Genomic DNA, 25,000 nt, shown 5'->3' with positions numbered 1-25,000 from the left:
CTGCAGGTGGGGTGAATGACACATAAACACACTCAGAAATACAATTCACCACATACTCGTACACACACCTTCCACATCGTCTAATCACAACGTTCAGGGGTTTAAACCAGTTGTGAGTGGAACAAGCTGTACATTTTCCTTCCTTTATTAAATGATCACCGATCAAAAACAACAAAATACCAAACAAAACGCGAAGCTAAATAATAGTGCAAGATACTATCCTGGAGAGATACTATCCTGCAGGGCTCTCCAACCCTGTTCCTGGAGAGATACTGTCCTGCAGGGCTCTCCAACCCTGTTCCTGGAGAGATACTGTCCTGCAGGGCTCTCCAACCCTGTTCCTGGAGAGATACTGTCCTGCAGGGCTCTCCAACCCTGTTCCTGGAGAGATACTGTCCTGCAGGGCTCTCCAACCCTGTTCCTGGAGAGATACTGTCCTGCACTGTCCTGCAGACCTGTTCCCTGGAGAGATCCTGCAGGCAGGGCTCTCCAACCCTGTTCCTGGAGAGATCCTGTCCTGCAGGGCTCTCCAACCCTGTTCCTGGAGAGATACTGTCCTGCAGGGCTCTCCAACCCTGTTCCTGGAGAGATACTGTCCTGCAGGGCTCTCCAACCCTGTTCCTGGAGAGATACTGTCCTGCAGGGCTCTCCAACCCTGTTCCTGGAGAGATACTGTCCTGCAGGGCTCTCCAACCCTGTTCCTGGAGAGATACTGTCCTGCAGGGCAGGGCTCTCCAACCCTGTTCCTGGAGAGATACTGTCCTGCAGGGCTCTCCAACCCTGTTCCTGGAGAGATACTGTCCTGCAGGGCTCTCCAACCCTGTTCCTGGAGAGATACTGTCCTGCAGGGCTCTCCAACCCTGTTCCTGGAGAGATACTGTCCTGGAGAGATACTGTCCTGGAGAGATACTGTCCTGCAGGGCAGGGCTCTCCAACCCTGTTCCTGGAGAGATACTGTCCTGCAGGGCAGGGCTCTCCAACCCTGTTCCTGGAGAGATACTGTCCTGCAGGGCAGGGCTCTCCAACCCTGTTCCTGGAGAGATACTGTCCTGCAGGGCTCTCCAACCCTGTTCCTGGAGAGATACTATCCTGTCCTGCAGGGCTCTCCAACCCTGTTCCTGGAGAGATACTGTCCTGTACCCTGGGCAGGGCTCTCCAACCCTGTTCCTGGAGAGATACTGTCCTGCAGGGCTCTCCAACCCTGTTCCTGGAGAGATACTGATACTGTCCTGCAGGGCTCTCCAACCCTGTTCCTGGAGAGATACTATCCTGCAGGGCAGGGCTCTCCAACCCTGTTCCTGGAGAGATACTGTCTTCCAGGGCTCTCCTCCACCTGTTCCTGGACCTCCACTGTCCTTCCAGGGCTCCTCCATCTCCTGTTCCTGGAGAGATACTGTCCCAGGGCCTCCACCTGTTCCTGGAGAGATACTGTCCTGCAGGGCCTCCACCTCCTGTTCCTGGAGAGATACTACTCCACCTCCACCTCTCTTCCACCCTCCTTCCTCCACTGTCCTCCACCACCTCCTCCACCTCCTGTTCCTGGAGACCTACCTCCTCCACCACCTCCTCCTCCTCCTCCACCCCTGTTCCTGGAGATACTGTCCTGCAGGGCTCTCCAACCCTGTTCCTGGAGAGATACTGTCCTCCACCTCCTCCTCCTCCCAACCCTGTTCCTGGAGAGATACCTCCTCCAGGGCTCTCCAACCCTGTTCCTGGAGAGATACTGTCCTGCAGGGCTCTCCTCCTGTTCCTGGAGAGATACTGTCCTGCAGGGCTCTCCAACCCTGTTCCTGGAGAGATCCTGTCCTGCAGGGCTCTCCAACCCTGTTCCTGGAGACCTCCTCCTCCAGGGCTCTCCAACCCTGTTCCTGGAGACCACCTGTCCTCCAGGGCTCTCCTCCACCTGTTCCTGGAGAGATCCTGTCCACCACCTCTCCAACCCTGTTCCTGGAGAGATCCTGTCCTCCAGGGCCTCCAACCCTGTTCCTGGAGAGATACCTCCTCCACCTCCTCCTCCTCCACCTCTGAGAGATATTCCTCCACCTCCTCCTCCACCTCCTCCTCCTGCCTCCTCCACCCTGTTCCTGGAGACCTGTCCTGCAGGGCTCCTCCAACCCTGTTCCTCCAGAGATCCTCCTCCTCCCTCTCCTCCTCCACCTCCTCCTCCTCCACCTCCTCCTCCTCCACCTCTCCACCACCTCCTCCTGGAGAGATCCTCCTCCTCCACCTCCTCCACCACCTCCCTCCTCCTCCTCCACCACCTCCTCCTCCTCCAGGGCTCCTCCCCCTGTTCCTCCAGAGATACTCCTCCACCAGGGCTCCTCCTCCCCTGTTCCTCCACCACCTCTCCTCCTCCTGGAGAGACCTCCTCCTCCACCTCCTCCACCCCTCCTTCCTCCACCTCCTCCTCCTCCACCTCCTCCACCTCCTCCTCCACCTCCTCCTCCTCCACCTCCTCCACCTCCCCTCCTCCTCCTACCTCCTCCACCTCCTCCACCACCTCCCTCCTCCTCCACCACCCCTCCTCCACCACCTACTGTCCTCCTCCTCCTCCTCCTGGAGAGATACTGTCCTCCCCACCTCCTCCACCCTGTTCCTCCACCTACTCCTCCTCCACCTCCTCCACCTCCTCCACCACCTCCTCCTCCAACCCTGTTCCTCCTCCTCCTCCTGCCTCCTCCAACCCTGTTCCTCCCCTCCTCCTGTCCTCCACCTCCTCCTCCCCTGTTCCTCCAGATCCTGTCCTCCACCTCTCCAACCCTGTTCCTGGAGAGATACCTCCTCCTCCAACCTCTGTTCCTCCACCTACTCCTCCTCCACCTCCTCCCATATGTATGGACCAGTGTTCTTTCCTTATCTTTACTGATGTCTATTAACCCTGTCCTGGAAAATAAGCTTCCTGCAGGGCTCTCCAACCCTGTTCCTAAGATACATTTTATCAGTTATTTTAAGATAATAGTCCTGTGAGATGACTCCTGAGGAAAGTTAACATGTCCTGGATAAACACGTCCCTTCTCTCCAACCCTGTTCCTCTCTCTCCTGCTCTCTCAACCCTGTTCCTGGAGAGATCTCTCCTCTCTCTCTCTCTCTCTCTGTCTCTCTCTGTCCTCTCTCTCCTCCTGTTCCTGGAGAGATACTGTCCTCAGGGCTCTCCTCCCTGCTTCCTGGAGTCTACTGTCCTGCTCTCTCCTCCCTGTTCCTGGAGAGATACTCTCCTGTCTCAGGGCTCTCTCTCAACTCTGTTCCTGGAGTCTCTCTCCTCAGGGCTCTCCTCTCTGTCTCCTCTCTGTCTGTCCTCAGGGCTCTCCCCCTGTTCCTCCCTGTCTGCTCTGTCTCCCTCCTCTGTCTCTTTCTCTCTCTCTCTGTCTCTCCTCTCTGTATCCTGTCTGTCTCTCTCTGTCTCTCTCTCTCTCTGTCTCCTGGATCTCTGATCTCTGTCCTCTCTCTCTCCTCTCTGATACTGTCCTGCAGGGCTCTCTCTCCCTTCCTCTCTCTCCTGCTCTCTCTCTCCCTGTTCCTGGAGAGATCTGTCCTCAGGGCTCTCTCTCCCTGTTCCTGAGATACTCTCCTCGCTGTCTCTCCAACCCTGTTCCTCTGTGACCGTCCAGGAGAGCAGCCTCCAACCCTGTTCCTGCAGCGTACGGAGCCTCCAAGGCAGCTCTCAACCTGTTCCTCAACACACTGCGCCACGAAATGGAACCCTGGGGGTCAAAGTGTCCACCATACTGCCATCCTCATACAAGACAGGTGAGGGTCAGAGGTCAGAGGTTAGGGGTTAGGGTTATAGCTGGAACCCTGTGGGATCAAAGTGTTCCATCATACTACCATCCTCATACAAGACAGGTAAGGGTTAAAGGTTAAAGGTCAGAAGTTAGGGGTCAGGGGTCAGGGTTCCAACCCTGTTCCTGGAGGGATACCTGGGGAGCAGGGAGAAGGGTCTGGGTGTAACACCAGTCCTGGGGAATATGCAAAAGTTGTCACATCCAACACATGGGATGGGGACTAACTTCCACAGAGATGCTAGATGGGATGGGGACTAACGCCTTCAGAGATGCTAGATGGGATGGGGACTAACGCCACAGAGATGCTAGATGGGATGGGGACTCCTGCCACAGAGATGCTAGATGGGATGGGGACTAACGCCACAGAGATGCTAGATGGGATGGGGACTAATGCCAGAGAGATGCTAGATGGGATGGGGACTAACGCCAAAGAGATGCTAGATGGGATGGGGACTAATGCCAGAGAGATGCTAGATGGGATGGGGACTAACACCACAGAGATGCTAGATATATATATGCCATTTAGCACCACCTCCTTTATCCACCTCCTCCTTCCACAGTCATGTGTGCATACATTCTATGTATGGGTGGTCCTCCGGGAATCGAACCCACTACCCTGGCCTCCACTCCTGCCATGCTCTACCAACTGAGCTACAGAAGGACTATGGGATGGGGACTAACTCCACAGAGATGCTAGATGGGATGGGGACTAATGCCAGAGAGATGCTAGATGGGATGGGGACTAAAGCCACAGAGATGCTAGATGGGATGGGGACTTACGCCACAGAGATGCTAGATGGGATGGGGCCTAATGCCAGAGAGATGCTAGATGGGATGGGGACTAAAGCCACAGAGATGCTAGATGGGATGGGGACTAAAGCCACAGAGATGCTAGATGGGATGGGGACTAATGCCCAGAGATGCTAGATGGGATGGGGACTAACGCCACAGAGATGCTAGATGGGATGGGGACTAACGCCACAGAGATGCTAGATGGGATGGGGACTAACGCCACAGAGATGCTAGATGGGATGGGGACTAACGCCACAGAGATGCTAGATGGGATGGGGACTAACGCCACAGAGATGCTAGATGGGATGGGGACTAACGCCACAGAGATGCTAGATGGGATGGGGACTAACGCCACAGAGATGCTAGATGGGATGGGGACTAACGCCAGAGAGATGCTAGATGGGATGGGGACTAACGCCACAGAGATGCTAGATGGGATGGGGACTAACGCCACAGAGATGCTAGATGGGATGGGGACTCCGCCACAGAGATGCTAGATGGGATGGGGACTAACGCCAGAGAGATGCTAGACGGGATGGGGACTAATGCCACAGAGATGCTAGATGGGATGGGGACTAACGCCACAGAGATGCTAGATGGGATGGGGACTAACGCCACAGAGATGCTAGATGGGATGGGGACTAACGCCACAGAGATGCTAGATGGGATGGGGACTAACGCCACAGAGATGCTAGATGGGATGGGGACTAACGCCACAGAGATGCTAGATGGGATGGGGACTAACGCCACAGAGATGCTAGATGGGATGGGGACTAACGCCAGAGAGATGCTAGAAGGGATGGGGACTAACTGTCCAGAGAGATGCTAGATGGGATGGGGACTAACTGCCAGAGAGATGCTAGATGGGATGGGGACTAACGCCACAGAGATGCTAGATGGGATGGGGACTAACGCCACAGAGATGCTAGATGGGATGGGGACTAACGCCACAGAGATGCTAGATGGGATGGGGACTAACGCCACAGAGATGCTAGATGGGATGGGGACTAACGAAGGGAGATGCTAGATGGGATGGGGACTAACGCCACAGAGATGCTAGATGGGATGGGGACTAACGCCACAGAGATGCTAGATGGGATGGGGACTAACACCACAGAGATGCTAGATGGGATGGGGACTAACGCCACAGAGATGCTAGATGGGATGGGGACTAACGCCAGAGAGATGCTAGATGGGATGGGGACTAACGCATCCACAGAGATGCTAGATGGGATGGGGACTAACGCCAGCAGAGATGCTAGATGGGATGGGGACTAACGCCACAGAGATGCTAGATGGGATGGGGACTAATGCCAGAGAGATGCTAGATGGGATGGGGACTAATGCCACAGAGATGCTAGATGGGATGGGGACTAACGCCACAGAGATGCTAGATGGGATGGGGACTAACGCCACAGAGATGCTAGATGGGATGGGGACTAACGCCAGAGAGATGCTAGATGGGATGGGGACTAACGCCACAGAGATGCTAGATGGGATGGGGACTAACGCCACAGAGATGCTAGATGGGATGGGGACTAACGCCACAGAGATGCTAGATGGGATGGGGACTAACGCCACAGAGATGCTAGATGGGATGGGGACTAACGCCAGAGAGATGCTAGAAGGGATGGGGACTAACGCCAGAGAGATGCTAGATGGGATGGGGACTAATGCCAGAGAGATGCTAGATGGGATGGGGACTAACGCCAGAGAGATGCTAGAAGGGATGGGGACTAAAGCCACAGAGATGCTAGAGGGATGGGGACTAAAGCCACAGAGATGCTAGATGGGATGGGGACTAATGCCACAGAGATGCTAGATGGGATGGGGACTAATGCCACAGAGATGCTAGATGGGATGGGGACTAACGCCACAGAGATGCTAGATGGGATGGGGACTAACGCCACAGAGATGCTAGATGGGATGGGGACTAACGCCACAGAGATGCTAGATGGGATGGGGACTAACGCCACAGAGATGCTAGATGGGATGGGGACTAACGCCACAGAGATGCTAGATGGGATGGGGACTAATGCCACAGAGATGCTAGATGGGATGGGGACTAATGCCACAGAGATGCTAGATGGGATGGGGACTAACGCCACAGAGATGCTAGATGGGATGGGGACTAATGCCACAGAGATGCTAGATGGGATGGGACTAACGCCAGAGAGATGCTAGATGGGATGGGGACTAACGCCAGAGAGATGCTAGATGGGATGGGGACTAACGCCAGAGAGATGCTAGATGGGATGGGGACTAACGCCACAGAGATGCTAGATGGGATGGGGACTAACGCCACAGAGATGCTAGAAGGGATGGGGACTAACGCCACAGAGATGCTAGATGGGATGGGGACTAACGCCACAGAGATGCTAGATGGGATGGGGACTAACGCCACAGAGATGCTAGATGGGATGGGGACTAACGCCACAGAGATGCTAGATGGGATGGGGACTAACGCCAGAGAGATGCTAGAAGGGATGGGGACTAACGCCAGAGAGATGCTAGATGGGATGGGGACTAACGCCAGAGAGATGCTAGAAGGGATGGGGACTAAAGCCACAGAGATGCTAGAAGGGATGGGGACTAAAGCCACAGAGATGCTAGATGGGATGGGGACTAATGCCACAGAGATGCTAGATGGGATGGGGACTAACGCCACAGAGATGCTAGATGGGATGGGGACTAACGCCACAGAGATGCTAGATGGGATGGGGACTAACGCCACAGAGATGCTAGATGGGATGGGGACTAACGCCACAGAGATGCTAGATGGGATGGGGACTAACGCCACAGAGATGCTAGATGGGATGGGGACTAACGCCACAGAGATGCTAGATGGGATGGGGACTAACGCCACAGAGATGCTAGATGGGATGGGGACTAACGAAGGGAGATGCTAGATGGGATGGGGACTAACGCCACAGAGATGCTAGATGGGATGGGGACTAATGCCACAGAGATGCTAGATGGGATGGGGACTAACGCCACAGAGATGCTAGATGGGATGGGGACTAATGCCACAGAGATGCTAGATGGGATGGGACTAACGCCAGAGAGATGCTAGATGGGATGGGGACTAACGCCAGAGAGATGCTAGATGGGATGGGGACTAACGCCAGAGAGATGCTAGATGGGATGGGGACTAATGCCACAGAGATGCTAGATGGGATGGGGACTAACGCCACAGAGATGCTAGATGGGATGGGGACTAGCGCTTTAAAAGATCTAGAATATGAACATGAAATAACGACCCTTTTTTGGCAGTTAAGATTTGAAACAGTTTGATTCCACTGATGTTTGATCTGTGTGTTGTCATGGATACCGGCCTCTGATCTTATTGGTGTACAACTCGCTGTCTGGGAGTGGTTTCCTGAATACGGAGTGGTTCACACTCTGACCTCTAGAGTACTATGGAAACCAGAGACCTGTATATAGTCTGTAGATTTATCTGGTGGTGTTAGACCCTGGGATAGATAGATATCTCTACAGAGCCACACAGACCTGTATATAGTCTGTAGATATATCTGGTGGTGTTAGACCCTGGGATAGATAGATATCTCTACAGAGCCACACAGACCTGTATATAGTCTGTAGATATGTCTGGTGGTGTTAGACCCTGGGATAGATATCTCTACAGAGCCACACAGGAAGTGCAGCTGTCACATGTGATGTTGATTGGTGGTATTAACAGTGTAAATCTTTATCTATACACTCATTATGCAGATTTCCATTACCAGCATTTCATGCTAATAGCAGCAACGATGATACCATAGTGTGTCATTTACAGTTTATTGTAGAGTGACCTCAATCTGTCTCTTCTGATTGGCTCGCCATGTGTGGAACTAGACTAACATATTTACATCTTATTAGCATGTTATTAGCAGCCATGTTATTAGCACCGTATTAGCATGTTATTAGCACCGTATTAGCATTTGACTAGCACCATATTATCATGTTATTAGCACCTTATTAGCATGTTATTAGACCATATTAGCATGTTATTAGCATTTATTAGCATGTTATTAGCACCCTATTAGCATGTTATTAGACCTGTATATAGCATGTTATTAGCACCTTATTAGCATGTTATTAGCACATTATTAGCATGTTATTAGCATGTTATAGCATTATTCATGTTATTAGCACCCTATTAGCATGTTATTAGCGCAGTATTAGCATGTTATTAGCATGTTATGGGCACCTTATTAGCATGTTATTAGCACCTTATTAGCATGTTATTAGCACCCTATTAGCATGTTATTAGCACATTATTAGCATGTTATTAGCATGTTATGAGCACCTTATTAGCATGTTATTAGTGCCTTATTATCATGTTATTGGCACATTATTAGCATGCTATTAGCACCATATTAGCATGTTATTGGTACCTTATTAGAATGTTTTTAGCACCTTATTAGCATGTTATTATCACCTTATTAGCGTGTTATTAGTTCCGTATTAGCATGTTATTAGCACCTTATTAGTAATGATAACATCACATGGGGCGGCAGGGTAGCCTAGTGGTTAGAGCATTGGACTAGTAACCGAAAGGTTGCAAGTTCAAATCCCCGAGCTGACAAGGAGGTACAAAATCTGTCGTTCTGCCCCTGAACAGGCAGTTAACCCACTGTTCCTAGGCCGTCATTGAAAATAAGAATTTGTTCTTAACTGACTTGCCTAGTTAAATAAAGGTAAAATAAATCAAAATAAATAAATTAGCATGTTATTAGCACCTTATTAGGAGTACTGGGAGAGAACCTACGGTGTAAAGTAAACTCCCTGTTAACTCAAACCCTCCATATCTCCTGATCCCAGGTCAGTCCGGTAACCAGGAGTACTGGGATAGAACCTACGGTGTAAAGTAAACTCCCTGTTAACTCAAACCCTCCATATCTCCTGATCCCAGGTCAGTCCGGTAACCAGGAGTACTGGGAGAGTCAGTACAAGAGCTTGATCCACAACCTGTCCGCGGGCCTGCTGGAGGAGTACGGGGAAGACTACACACACGAGACCAAGGAGCTCTTCCAACACTTCGCCCAGTCGGCTAACGAGGACCTGTCACCAGTCATCAACACCATCAGCGAGGCGCTGCTCTCCCCCCGGCCCCTGGTCCGATACTACGCTGGGCCCGGCGTGGGCCTCATGTACTTCGTCTATAGTTATTTCCCTCTGAGACTCTCGGACAAGTTCCTCCAAAGACTATTTGTCCAGAAGAAGATCATCCCACGAGCGCTGAGGAAAGAGAACAACAACAACAACAACAACAACATCAACAACAACGTGGAGAAGATAAAGAAGTAAAACAATCAGATGTGTGTTTTGTTTTTAAGGTAAAAAGTGGAAGCTGTAGGACCCACTTACGGCAGGTAAAACACGCTCATCGTGTTGTTGTCTATTTTTTTTGAAAATTGTGGTTTTTGCGTTGGTGTTCACATTGAAGGGCTCATTATATTGGTGTTCATATTGAAGGGCTCATTATTTGGTGTTATTGGAAGGGTTCATTATATTGTGTTCACATTGACGGGCTCATTATATTGGTGTTCATATTGAAGTAATATATATAATAATAATAATATATGCCATTTAGCAGACGCTTTTATCCAAAGCGACTTACAGTCATGTGTGCATACATTCTACATATGGGTGGTCCTAGTGGTTAGAGCATTAGTAACCGAAAGGTTGGAATCGAACCCACTACCCTGGCGTCACAAGCGCCATGCTCTACCAACTGAGCTACAGAAGGACCACATTATAGGGCTTGATAATTGGTGTTCATATTGAAGGGCTCATTATATTGGTGTTCATATTGAAGGGCTCATTATATTGGTGTTCATATTGAAGGGCTCATTATATTGGTGTTCATATTGAAGGGCTGGCACCAACACGGTACCAACTGTTAACCAAACATGACTGGCACCAGGTCAGTCCAACACGATGGCACCAACACTGGCTGGCACCAACAAGAGCTTGATCCACCAAAGATGGCTCAATTACCAACACGATGGGTGGTTCAACATTGAATGGGGCTGGCACCAACACGATGGCACCAATATGGCACCAACATGGCGCACCAACACGATGCACCAACACGACCACCAACACCTGGCACCAACACAATGGCACCAACACGATGGCACCAACATGTCTGGCACCAACACGCTTATGGCACCAACTGATGGCAACATGTCTGGCACCAACACGATGGCCTCATGTACACTATAGTTATTATATTGAGACTACACCAAAGATGGTTCATACACGGCTTGAAAACAGATGGCAACAACACAATGGCACCAACAACATCACCAATATTGAAGATGGCACCAACATGGCTAGCAAACAATCAGATGTGTGTTTGGCACCAACATGGCTAGCACTAAGATGGAAACACGATGGCACCAACATGGCTAGCACCAAAATTGGCACCATTTTTTTTGGCACCAAATTGATGGCACCAACACAATGGCACAAACGGCTGGCACCAACATCTGGCACCATATTGAAGGGCTCATTATATTGATGGCACCAACACGATGGCAACAACACGGCTGGTGTTCACATCTGGCACCAAGATGGCTAGCACCAACACGTAGCAGACGCTTGGCATATATAGTAATATACCAACACGGCTGGCACCAAGTCATGATGGCGCCAACATTCTACGCGTCTGGCACCGGGAATGGCACCAACACGATGGCACCAACACAATGCTGGCACCAACTGATGGCACCAACACGACTGGCACCAACATTATGGCACCAACAGGGCTGGCACCAATTGGTGTTCACCAACATTGATGGCACCATCATTATGGCACCAACATGGCTGGCTGGCACCAACACGATTGGCTGGCACCATTGGCTGGCACCAACAGCACCATTATACTGGCACCAACACGGCTGGCACCAACACGGCTGGCACCAACACGATGGCACCATCACGGCTGGCACCAACATGGCTGGCACCACACGGATGGCACCAACACGATGGCACCAACATTGAAGGCACCAACATTGGTGGTTCACATTGGCACCATCAGCACCAACATGGGCTGGCACCAATATTGGCACCATCAGCACCAACACAGCTGGCACCAACACGGCTGGCACCAACACAATGGCACCAACACGGTGGCACCAACACGATGGCACCAACATGACTGGCACCAACACGATGGCACCAACACGATGGCACCAACACGGCTGGCACCAACACGGCTGGCACCAACACGATGGCACCAACACAATGGCACCAACACGATGGCACCAACACGATGGCACCAACACAATGGCACCAACATGGCTAGCACCAACACGATGGCACCAACACGGCTGGCACCAACACGATGGCACCAACTCGATGGCACCAACATGGCTAGCACCAACACGATGCCACCAACACGATGGCACCAACATGGCTGGCACCAACACAATGGCACCAACACGATGGCACCAACATGTCTGGCACCAACACGATGGCACCAACACGATGGCACCAACACGGCTGGCACCAACACGGCTGACACCAACACGATGGCACCAACACGACTGGCACCAACACGGCTGGAACCAACACAATGGCACCAACACAATGGCACCAACACGATGGCACCAACACGATGGCACCAACACGATGGCACCAACATGGCTAGCACCAACACGATGGCACCGACACGGCTGGCACCAACATGGCTAGCACTACCACGATGGCACGAACACGATGGCACCAACATGGCTAGCACCAACACGTCTGGCACCAACACGGCTGGCACCAACACGATGGCACCAACAAGTCTGGCACCAACGCGTCTGGCACCAATACGGCTGGCACCAACACGATGGCACCAACACAATGGCACCAACACGGCTGGCACCAACACGTCTGGCACCAATACGGCTGGCACCAACACGATGGCACCAACACGATGGCAACAACACGGCTGGCACCAACACATCTGGCACCAAGATGGCTAGCACCAACACGTCTGGCACCAACACGGCTGGCACCAACACGATGGCGCCAACAAGTCTGGCACCAACGCGTCTGGCACCAATACGGCTGGCACCAACACGATGGCACCAACACAATGGCACCAACACGGCTGGCACCAACACGATGGCACCAACACGACTGGCACCAACACGATGGCACCAACACGGCTGGCACCAACACGGCTGGCACCAACACGATGGCACCATCACGGCTGGCACCAACATGGCTGGCACCAACACGGCTGGCACCAACACGATGGCACCAACATGGCTGGCACCATCAGCACCAACACGGCTGGCACCAACAGCACCAACACGACTGGCACCAACACGGCTGGCACCAACACGGCTGGCACCAACACGATGGCACCATCACGGCTGGCACCAACATGGCTGGCACCAACACGGATGGCACCAACACGATGGCACCAACATGGCTAGCACCATCAGCACCAACACGGCTGGCACCAACACGGCTGGCACCATCAGCACCAACATGGCTGGCACCAACACGGCTGGCACCAACACGGCTGGCACCATCAGCACCAACACAGCTGGCACCAACACGGCTGGCACCACAGAGCTCTGTAAATACACCATTCTGTCACATCCCCATGGAGCCCCTGAATTCAAGGACCTTATAGATGTTCCATTATATTTGCCGATGTTATTTTTAATTCGAACAGTTCGTCGTTGTTCGTTTCTTTGTGTATTGTATGTTTCACTCCACTGAATGTTCTTCTTCAATCAGAGTAGCTATGCCAGTTTTATTTCATGAATCACTGAAAACTGTGAATTTTATAATAACAAATATTCTTAAAAAATATTGTTAAAAAAATGTATTTTTTTCACTCATTGTTCACCTAACTTTGGTAATATTAAAAGTTGACTTTTTAAAAATCTTTTTGTTATCTCTTGCCTCAGCAATCAGAGGAGGGAGGAGAAGAGAGGGCATGGGAGAGGAGAGAGAAGAGAGGAGAAAGAGATGGGAGAGGAGAGGAGAGGAGAGGAGAGGAGAGGAGAGGAGAGGAGAGGAGAGGAGAGGAGAGAGGAGAGGAGAGGAGAGGAGAGGAGAGGAGAGGAGAGGAGAGGAGAGGAGAGGAGAGGAGAGGAGAGGAGAGGAGAGGAGAGGAGAGGAGAGATGGGAGAAGGTAGAGGGTAGAGGGTTGAAAGGAGAGGAGAGAGGGAGGATAGGATAGAGGAGCCAACACCAAACACAGCTCTCCTTCTTTCCTGGAGTGGTGGGACAGTTTGTTGACATGCCAGGAGCCCATCTTTGACCTTTATACTCAAACCTGACCACCCATTTCTAATCTGTCAGTTAGTATTTGGAGCATGGTGTGCTAATTCCATAGCTGAGTTCACTTAATTAAGCCTCATAACATTGTATAACTGAAGAAAGATCGGGGGCGAGGTTGGGAGGGAATGGTTTGACCCTACTTTGCTTCGCTCAGCAGGGGCGGCAGGGTAGACTAGTGGTTAGAGTGGAGGGGCGGCAGGGTAGCCTAGTGGTTAGAGTGGAGGGGCGGCAGGGTAGCCTTGTGGTTAGAGTGGAGGGGCGGCAGGGTAGCCTAGTGGTTAGAGTGGAGGGGCGGCAGGGTAGCCTTGTGGTTAGAGTGGAGGGGCGGCAGGGTAGCCTTGTGGTTAGAGTGGAGGGGCGGCAGGATAGCCTAGTGGTTAGAGTGGAGGGGCGGCAGGGTAGCCTAGTGGTTAGAGTGGAGGGGCGGCAGGGTAGCCTTGTGGTTAGAGTGGAGGGGCGGCAGGGTAGCCTAGTGGTTAGAGTGGAGGGGCGGCAGGGTAGCCTTGTGGTTAGAGTGGAGGGGCGGCAGGGTAGCCTAGTGGTTAGAGTGGAGGGGCGGCAGGGTAGCCTAGTGGTTAGAGTGGAGGGGCGGCAGGGTAGCCTTGTGGTTAGAGTGGAGGGGCGGCAGGGTAGCCTAGTGGTTAGAGTGGAGGGGCGGCAGGGTAGCCTTGTGGTTAGAGTGGAGGGGCGACAGGGTAGCCTAGTGGTTAGAGTGGAGGGGCGGCAGGGTAGCCTAGTGGTTAGAGTGGAGGAGCGGCAGGGTAGCCTTGTGGTTAGAGTGGAGGGGCGGCAGGGTAGCCTAGTGGTTAGAGTGGAGGGGCGGCAGGGTAGCCTAGTGGTTAGAGTGGAGGGGCGGCAGGTAGACTAGTGGTTAGAGTGGAGGGGCGGCAGGTAGACTAGTGGTTAGTGTGGAGGTGCGGCAGGTAGTCTAGTGATTAGAGTGGAGGGGCGGTAGGGTAGCCTAGTGGTTAGAGTGGAGGGGCGGTAGGTAGCCTAGTGGTTAGAGTGGAGGGGCGGTAGGTAGCCTAGTGGTTAGAGTGGAGGGGCGGCAGGGCAGCCTAGTGGTTAGAGTGGAGGGGGGGTAGGTAGCCTAGTGGTTAGAGTGGAGGGGCGGTAGGCAGCCTAGTGGTTAGAGTGGAGGGGTGGCAGGGCAGCCTAGTGGTTAGAGTGGAGGGGCGGTAGGTAGCCTAGTGGTTAGAGTGGAGGGGCGGTAGGCAGCCTAGTGGTTAGAGTGGAGGGGCGGCAGGGCAGCCTAGTGGTTAGAGTGGAGGGGCGGTAGGTAGCCTAGTGGTTAGAGTGGAGGGGCGGTAGGTAGCCTAGTGGTTAGAGTGGAGGGGCGGCAGGTAGACTAGTGGTTAGAGTAGAGGGGTCTAGGAACAGTGGGTTAACTGGTCTAGGAACAGTGGGTTAACTCGTCTAGGAACAGTGGGGTTAACTGGTCTAGGAACAGTGGGTTAACTGGTCTAGGAACAGTGGGTTAACTGGTCTAGGAACAGTGGGGTTAACTGGTCTAGGAACAGTGGGTTAACTGGTCTAGGAACAGTGGGGTTAACTGGTCTAGGAACAGTGGGTTAACTGGTCTAGGAACAGTGGGTTAACTGGTCTAGGAACAGTGGGTTAACTGGGTTAACCCCCACGCTATAGAGCTCCTCCCCCTAAATCGACCCAGGTCAAATAAATAACCCCCACGCTATAGAGCTCCTCCCCCTAAATCGACCCAGGTCTGGGTCCCCTCTTCCTAGAACTTCCTAGATGCCAGTCTTCCAAGAACCGACAGAGATTCTGTGTATTCTGTGAAGCCAGTGGGGACCAATATAGGAGAGGGGAGAGGGGAGAGCGGAGAGGAGAAGAGAAGGGAGAGGAGAGAGAAGAAAGGGGAGAGGAGATGGGAGAGGGGAGAGAGGAGAGGGGAGGAGATGAGAGGGAGGGGGGAGAGGAGGGGAGAGGAGATGTGAGGGAGGGGGAGAGGTGGGGGGAGATGAGTGGGAGAGGAGAGAGAAGAAAGGGGAGAGGAGATGTGAGAGGGGAGAGAGGAGAGGGGAGGAGATGAGAGGGAGGGGGAGAGGAGGGAGAGATGAGAGGGGGAGAGAGAGGGAGAGGAGGGGAGAGATGAGAGGGAGGGGGGAGAGAGGAGGGGAGGAGATGAGATGAGGGGGGAGAGGAGGGGAGAGATGAGAGGGAAGGGGGAGAGAGGAGGGGAGGAGATGAGGGGGGAGAGGAGGGGAGAGATGAGAGGGAAGGGGGAGAGAGGAGGGGAGGAGATGAGGGGGGGGAGAGATGGGGGGGGGGGAGAGATGGGGGGAGAGGAGGGGAGAGATGGGGGGGGAGAGGAGGGGAGAGATGGGGGGAGAGGAGGGGAGAGATGAGAGGGAGGAGGGGAGAGATGAGAGGGAAGGGGGGAGAGGAGGGGAGGAGATGAGAGGGGGAGAGGAGGGGAGAGATGAGAGAGATGGGGGGAGAGGAGGGGAGGAGATGAAAGTGTGTGTCCAGACAACAGCGACCACTGATTGTTTTGGTGAGTGATCAGCGATGAAAACGCTGTTGGTTTGAACTCACGTTGATTAACAGAGACAGGACAGAGGCTTGGTGTTGATAGTGTCTTTGTTACGGCATCCATCTGACCACACAGCTGCTGGACAAACATTCACAGAGAGTTTCTTCACTTGACTGAATCACGCTTTTTCATGTAACCTCTTGTGGTGTGGCCACTTACATAAACAAGAACATCAACAGGCAGGCAGACAGGCAGGCAGGCAGGCAGACAGACAGACAGACAGACAGACAGACAGACAGACAGACAGACAGACAGACAGACAGACAGACAGACAGACAGACAGACAGACAGACAGACAGACAGACAGACAGACAGACAGACAGACAGACAGACAGACAGACAGACAGACAGACAGACAGACAGACAGACCATTCATAACTCAGTGTAACTTTTGCTCCAAATTTAACAAGTTACAATCACATCTAACCAGTTCCCCTCACCCTGACCCTCACCCTGACCCTGACCCTCACCCTCACCCTGACCCTCACCGTGACCCTCACCCTGACCCTCACCCTCACCCTAATCTTCACCCTAACTCTCACCCTGACCCTCACCCTCATCCTGACCCTCACCCTGACCCTCACCCTGACCCTCACCCTGACCCTCACCCTAACTCTCACCCTGACCCTCACCCTGACCCTCACCCTAACCCTCACCCTGACCCTCACCCTAACCCTCACCCTGACCCTCACCCTAACTATCACCCTGACCCTCACCCTCACCCTGACCCTCATCCTGACCCTCACCCTAACCCTCACCCTGACCCTAACCTTCACCCTCACCCTAACCTTCACCCTCACCTTTACCCTAACCCTTGCCCTCACCCTCACCCTAACTCTCACCCTGACCCACACCCTAACCTTCACCCTCACCCTGACCCTCACCCTTAGGCTAACCCTCACCCTGACCCTCACCCTAACCTTCACCCTCACCCTAACCTTCACCCTCACCTTTACCCTAACCCTTGCCCTCACCCTCACCCTCACCCTAACTCTCACCCTGACCCTCACCCTCACCCTCACCCTCACCTTTACCCTAACCCTCACCCTCACCTTTACCCTAAACCTTGCCCTCACCCTCACCCTAACTCTCACCCTGACCCTCACCCTCAACCTAACCCTCACCCTCACCTTTACCCTCACCCCATCTTCACAAGGTCCTTTGCTGTTGTTCTGGGATTGATTTGCACTTTTCGCACCAAAGTACGTTCATCTCTGGGAGACAGAACGCGTCTCCTTCCTGAGCGGTATGACGGCTGCGTGGTCCCATGGTGTTTATACTTGCGTACTAGTGTTTGTACAGATGAACGTGGTACCTTCAGGCGTTTGGAAATTGCTCCCAAGGATGAACCAGACTTGTGAAGGTCGACAATGTTTTTTCTGAGTTCTTGGCTGATTTCTTTAGATTTTTCCATGATGTCAAGCAAAGAGGCACTGAGTTCGAAGGTAATGAAATACATCCACAGGTACACTCAAATGATGTTAATTACTGCAATTGACTCAAATGAGTCAGAAATTTCTAAAGCCATGATATCATTTTCGGGAATTTTCCAAACTGTTTAAAGGCACAGTCAACTTAGTGGATGTAAACTTCTGACCCACTGGAATTGTGACACAGTGAATTATAAGTGAAATAATCTGTCTGTAAACAATTACTGGAAAAATTACTTGAGTCATGCATGAAGTAGATGTCCTAACTGACTTGCCAAAACTATAGTTTGTTAACAAGCATTTGTGGAGTGGTTGAAAAACGAGATGTACCGAATCCGACCATCACCCCTGGTGAGACAAAACCGCAACTCGTCAGTGAAGAGCACTTTTTGCCAGTCCTGTCTGGTCCAGCGACGGTGGGTTTGTGCCCGTAGGTGTTGCCGTTGTTGCCGGTGATGTCTGGTGAGGACCTGCCTTACAACAGGCCTACAAGCCCTCAGTCCAGCCTCTCTCAGCCTATTGAGGACAGTCTGAGCACTGATGGAGGGATTGTGTGTTCCTGGTGTAACTCGGGCAGTAGTTGTTGCCATCCTGTACCTGTCCCGCAGGTGTGATGTTCGGATGTACTGATCCTGTGCAGGTGTTGTTTCACGTGGTCTGCCACTGCGACGACAATCAGCTGTCAGTCCTGTCTCCCTGTAGCGCTGTCTTAGGCGTCTCACAGTACGGACATTGCAATTTATTGTCCTGGCCACATCTGCAGTCCTCATGCCTCCTTGCAACATGCCTAAGGCACGTTCACACAGATGATCAGGGACCCTGGGAATCTTTATTTTGGTGTAGAAAGGCCTCTTTAGTGTCCTAAGTTTTCATAACTGTGACCTTAATTGCCTACCGTCTGTGAGCTGTTAGTGTCTTAACGACCGTTCCACAGGTGCATGTTCACAAATTGTTTATGGTTCATTGAACAAGCAGGGGAAACCATGTTTAAACCCTTTGCAAGGAAGATCTGTGAAGTTATTTGAATTTTTCCGAATAATCTTTGAAAGACAGGGTCCTGAAAAAGGGACGTTTCTTTTTTTGCCAAGTTTATATATATATATGAATTAGTATAGGACTAAACTGTCTGTGTGGGTGGACCAATTCAGTTTGTCCGTGATGTGTACGCCGAGGAAATTAAAACTTACTACCATTTCCACTACTGTCCCGTCGATGTGGATAAGGGGGGGGGGTTGCTCCCTCTGCTGAAGTCCACGATCACCTCCTTTGATGTGTTGACGTTGAGTGTGAGGTTATTTTCCTGACACCACACTCCGAGGGCCCTCACCTCCTCCCTGTAGGCCGTCTCGTCGATGTTGGTAATCAAGCCTACCCCTGTAGTGTCGTCTGCAAACTTGATGATTGATTTGGAGGCGTGCGTGGCCACGCAGTCGTGGGTGAACAGGGAGTAACAGGAGAGGGCTCAGAACGCACCCTTGTGGGGCCCCCGTGTTGAGGATCAGCGGGGAGGAGATGTTGTTGCCTACCCTCACCACCTGGGGGCGCCCCGTCCGAAAGTCCAGGACCCAGTTGCACAGGGCGGGATCGAGACCCAGGGTCTCAAGCTTAATGACGAGTTTGGAGGGTACTATGGTGTTAAATGCTGAGCTGTAGTCGATGAACAGCATTCTTACATAGGTATTCCTCTTGTCCAGATGGGATAGGGCAGTGTGCAGTGTGGTTGAGATTGGGTCATCTGTGGACCCAATGGGTCTAGTGGGTCTAGGGTGTCAGGTAGGGTGTCAGGTAGGGTGGAGGTGATATGATATGATTTTATATCCTGTAGTGCGCTGCCAACCCACAGCTCTCTGTGTCCTCCCCCAACAGGGCGGGTAGCCTATCCTCATCAGAGAGGTCTTCAATGTAGTGGTCTGCCAACCCACAGCTCTCTGTGTCCTCCCCCAACAGGGCGGGTAGCCTGTCCTCATCAGAGAGGTCTTTGATGTAGTGGTCTGCCAACCCACAGCTCTCTGCGTCCTCCCCCAACAGGACGGGTAGCCTGTCCTCATCAGAGAGGTCTTCAATGTAGTGGTCTGCCAACCCACAGCTCTCTGTGTCCTCCCCCAACAGGACGGGTAGCCTATCCTCATCAGAGAGGTCTTCAATGTAGTGCGCTGCCAACCCACAGCTCTCTGCGTCCTCCCCCAACAGGACGGGTAGCCTATCCTCATCAGAGAGGTCTTCAATGTAGTGGTCTGCCAACCCACAGCTCTCTGCGTCCTCCCCCAACAGGACGGGTAGCCTATCCTCATCAGAGAGGTCTTTTGAAACCTTGAATAAGGGTTTCAAATTGGGGAAATGACACTCTCTAGTTGTTTTATATTTTTGTCATTTTGTCCCAGAAAATGCAGCTCCTCTCAGGTTCTGCTGTTGTGCAGTGCCAACCCACAGCCTTTCCTCTACAGGGAGCCAGGTTCTGCTGTGGTGCAGTGGTTGCACAGCCTTTCCTCTACAGGAGCCAGGTTCTGCTGTTGTGCAGTGGTTGTACAGCCTTTCCTCTACAGGGAGCCAGGTTCTGCTGTTGTTTTATACAGCCTTTCCTCTACAGGGAGCCAGGTTCTGCTGTTGTGCAGTGGTTGCACAGCCTTTCCTCTACAGGGAGCCAGGTTCTGCTGTTGTGCAGTGGTTTTCCTGTGTCTACCCTGCTCAATGGCAAGACTGTGCTCACTGAGCCTGTACTTTGTCAAGGTTTTTCTAAGGTTTTGATCAGTAACCATGGCCAAATAGTGTACTGTCCATTTAGGGCCAGATAGCACAGCCTTTTGCTTTGTGTTTGTGCTTGTGTTTCCCAATAAGCAGTTCAGTGTTGTTTTGACTGTGTTGTAATTTGTTTTATTCTGGTTGATTGGATGTTCTGGTCCCGAGGCTTCAGTGTGTTAGTAGAACAGGTTTGTGAACTCAGCCCCAGGACCAGCTGGATGAGGGGACTCTTTTCTTTGCTCAGCTCTCTCTCTCTCTCTCTCTCTCTCTCTCTCTCTCTCTCCCTCTCTTTCTCCTTCTCTTTCTCCCTCTCTCTCTCCCTCTCTCTCTTTCTCCCTCTCTTTCTCTCTTTCTCCCTCTCTCTCTCACTCTCTTTCTCTCTCTCTCCCTCTCTCTCTCTCTCTCTCTCTCTCTCTCTCTCTCTCTCTCTCTCTCTCTCTCTCTCTCTCTCTCTCTCTCTCCCTCTTCTCTCTCTCTCTCTCTCTCTCTCTCTCTCTCTCTTTCTCCCTCTCTCTCTCTCTCTCTCTCTCTCTCTCTCTCTCTCTCTCTCTCTCTCTCTCTCTCTCTCTCTCTCTCTCTCTCTCTCTCTCTCTCTCCCCCTCTCTCTCCCCCTCTCTTTCTCCCTCTCTTTCTCTCTTTCTCTCTTTCTCTCTTTCTCTCTTTCTCTCTGTCTCTGTCTCTCTCTCTCTCTCTGTCTCTGTCTCTGTCTCTGTCTCTGTCTCTGTCTCTGTCTCTGTCTCTGTCTCTGTCTCTCTCTCTTCTCTGATACAGCTTAGTGTAGTAGGCAAAGAGATGGAATACAAAATGGTATAAATAGACTGAGGAGACGTAAAGGGGCTGCTAGCGTTTACAGGCTCAGCTCATCTGAACAAATGACGTCTAGAAAACTTTGAAAGTGTTGATGGAAAAATAGACACTTAAACATCTGTCATGTTCACTTATCCTGGATAGATCCAAGACCACAATGGATTTCCAGGAACGTCGGATTCCCAGTACCTCTTCTTGAAGTCTGTTACTTGTCCTCCTTTCTGATTGAGGGAACATAGCGTTTCCCAGCGGTCAACTGTCAGGAACACATCAGATGGAAAATGTACTGCAACATGCATTATGAGCAGAGATAGTTAGTAGTTATGTTGGCCAGACTGTCTGTGTGTCCTAAACAGCACTCTATTCCCTGTGTCGTGCACTGCTTTAGACCCCGGGAATCTGATCAGATGTAGTGCACTACTTTAGACCCGGGAATCTGATCAGATGTAGTGCACTACTTTAGACCCGGGAATCTGATCAGATGTAGTGCACTACTTTAGACCGGGAATCTGATCAGATGTAGTGCACTACTTTAGACCCCGGGAATCTGATCAGATGTAGTGCACTACTTTAGACCGGGAATCTGATCAGATGTAGTGCACTACTTTAGACCCGGGAATCTGATCAGATGTAGTGCACTACTTTAGACCCGGGAATCTGATCAGATGTAGTGCACTACTTTAGACCCGGGAATCTGATCAGATGTAGTGCACTACTTTAGACCCAGGAATCTGATCAGATGTAGTGCACTACTTTAGACCCCGGGAATCTGATCAGATGTAGTGCACTACTTTAGACACGGGAATCTGATCAGATGTAGTGCACTACTTTAGACCCAGGAATCTGATCAGATGTAGTGCACTACTTTAGAGTGCACTACTTTAGAGCCGGGAATCTGATCAGATGTAGTGCACTACTTTAGACCCGGGAATATGATCAGATGTAGTGCACTACTTTAGACCGGGAATCTGATCAGATGTAGTGCACTACTTTAGACCGGGAATCTGATCAGATGTAGTGCACTACTTTAGACCCGGGAATCTGATCAGATGTAGTGCACTACTTTAGACCCGGGAATCTGATCAGATGTAGTGCACTACTTTAGACCGGGAATCTGATCAGATGTAGTGCACTACTTTAGACCCGGGAATCTGATCAGATGTAGTGCACTACTTTAGACCCGGGAATCTGATCAGATGTAGTGCACTACTTTAGAGGAATCTGATCAGATGTAGTGCACTACTTTAGACCCGGGAATCTGATCAGATGTAGTGCACTACTTTAGACCCGGGGAATCTGATCAGATGTAGTCACTACTTTAGACCCGGGAATCTGATCAGATGTAGTGCACTACTTTAGACCGGGAATCTGATCAGATGTACACTACTTTAGACCGGGAATCTGATCAGATGTAGTACACTACTTTAGACCCGGGAATCTGATCAGATGTAGTGCACTACTTTAGACCGGGAATCTGATCAGATGTAGTGCACTACTTTAGAAGGAATCTGATCAGATGTAGTGCACTACTTTAGACACGGGAATCTGATCAGATGTAGTGATCTTTAGACCGGGAAATCATGATATCACTTTAGACCCGGGAATCTGATCAGATGTAGTGCACTACTTTAGACCCAGGAATCTGATCAGATGTAGTGCACTACTTTAGACCCGGGAATCTGATCAGATATAGTGCACTACTTTAGACCTGGGAATCTGATCAGATGTAGTGCACTACTTTAGACACGGGAATCTGATCAGATGTAGTGCACTACTTTAGACCGGGAATCTGATCAGATGTAGTGCACTACTTTAGACCCGGGAATCTGATCAGATGTAGTGTACTATATAAAGAAGTGTACTATATAAAGAATCGAATGGTATTCATGACCAATCCTGTTTCTACTATCGAGGGACTCTGTAAACAATCTCTCTCCCTCTCCTCTCTCCCTCCTCTCCCTCCTCTTCTATCTCCCTCCTCCTCCTCCTCTAATCTCTCTCTCCCTGTCCTCCCTCCCTCTTCTCTCTCCTCCTCCTCTCTCTCCCTCCTCTCTCTCCCTCTTCTCTCTCACCTCTGTCTGTCTGCCTGTCAGTTTCAAGTCAATATAAAGAAATGTGATCAATATCCTCTTCAGAATTCATTCAAGAATTCATAACAAGGCTCTTAATATCTAAAACTGCAAGACCATTGTGTTGAATGGGGGTCAAAACTGCAAGACCATTGTGTTGAATGGGGGTCAAAACTGCAAGACCATTGTGTTGAATGGGGGTCAAAACTGCAAGACCATTGTGTTGAATGGGGGTCAAAACTGCAAGACCATTGTGTTGAATGGGGGTCAAAACTGCAAGACCATTGTGTTGAATGGGGGTCAAAACTGCAAGACCATTGTGTTGAATGGGGGTCAAAACTGCAAGACCATTGTGTTGAATGGGGGTCAAAACTGCTTCTAGGTTGACTGACTTCTAACTACATATGGCAGGTTATAAATATGTACAATTCTGGAACACATTTTTAAACCCTTCAAAACCCCCATTTAAGTCAGTTCCTGAAATGGCAGGAAGGTGAAATCCCACGTATAGCCTCCAGGGGACACTCTTTAATGATGTCCTGAGTTTCAATGTTTAAGAATTTACTTTTTTTCACAGAGGATGGAAGACGGTGTTTTTGTGTAACTGCAGGGAGAGAATGAAGCACCACGTTGAGGATGAATTAAAAGCACTTCCTGTTGCCACAGGAAGTTCAACCTCAACACAGGGTCTATCCCTATAAGGTCACGATCGGGTTGTGAGCAAGGCCCGGTTAGCTAACTCAATCACAGTTCACGGGGGTCGTCATGAGAGCGCGAGAGACCCTCTCCAATTCGCATGCCGCCCTGACAGATCCACCGCCAATCGCCATTACATTGCACACTGCCCTCACCCACCTGGACAAAAGGATTGCATATGTGAGGATGTTGTTCATCGACTACAGCTCGGCCTTCAATACCATAGTGTCCTCTAAGCTCGCGACAAAGCTCACGGCCCCCGGGATCTGAACTCCACGCTTCATCTCCAAATCTTCAAATTTCCAGCATGATGTTTTCAGTCTGATACTGGGCTGGGTGATGAAGGTTGAGGACTGGAGGACAGCTGAACCGTTGTTTGCGGTGGGAACGCGTCGTGACAGAGAGAGAGAGAGAGCGTGACTGGCTGGACTCACAAATCACCAGGGAAAGCTGATTGTATAAGACTCTCTGACCCTCGAACTCTCTGAAATGACCCCCCCTCCCATCCTCGTCCGCTGGGTCACACATAGCATCGCACATCGCCAACACTCTAGGAAACACGAGGCTGCCCAGCCCTTGGCCCTGGCTCGGTATGGGTCACATCATGCCCTGGCTTGGTATGGGTCCCATTACGCCCTGGCTCGGTATGGGTCACATCATGCCCTGACTCGGGATGGGTCACATTATGCCCTGGGCCCTGGCTTGGTATGGGTCACATCATGCCCTGGCTCGGGATGGGTCCCATTATGGCCTGGAACGGTATGGGTCCCAGTATGCCCTGGCTTGGTATGGGTCACATTATGCCCTGGGCCCTGGCTCGGTATGGGTCAC

At 51.5% G+C, this 25,000-nt stretch overlaps 1 pseudogene; it reads left to right on the top strand.

The window, feature by feature from the left end:
• The window catches only part of LOC124035386, an 18,453-nt pseudogene extending 8,449 nt beyond the window's left edge, over positions 1-10,004 (top strand).
• Positions 10,005-25,000: the final 14,996 nt, after the last annotated feature.

The sequence above is a fragment of the Oncorhynchus gorbuscha genome, linkage group LG05 (genome assembly GCF_021184085.1).
Source record: "Oncorhynchus gorbuscha isolate QuinsamMale2020 ecotype Even-year linkage group LG05, OgorEven_v1.0, whole genome shotgun sequence".
Taxonomy (NCBI): Eukaryota; Metazoa; Chordata; class Actinopteri; order Salmoniformes; family Salmonidae; genus Oncorhynchus; species Oncorhynchus gorbuscha.
This window is presented reverse-complemented; position numbering and strand designations above follow the sequence as displayed.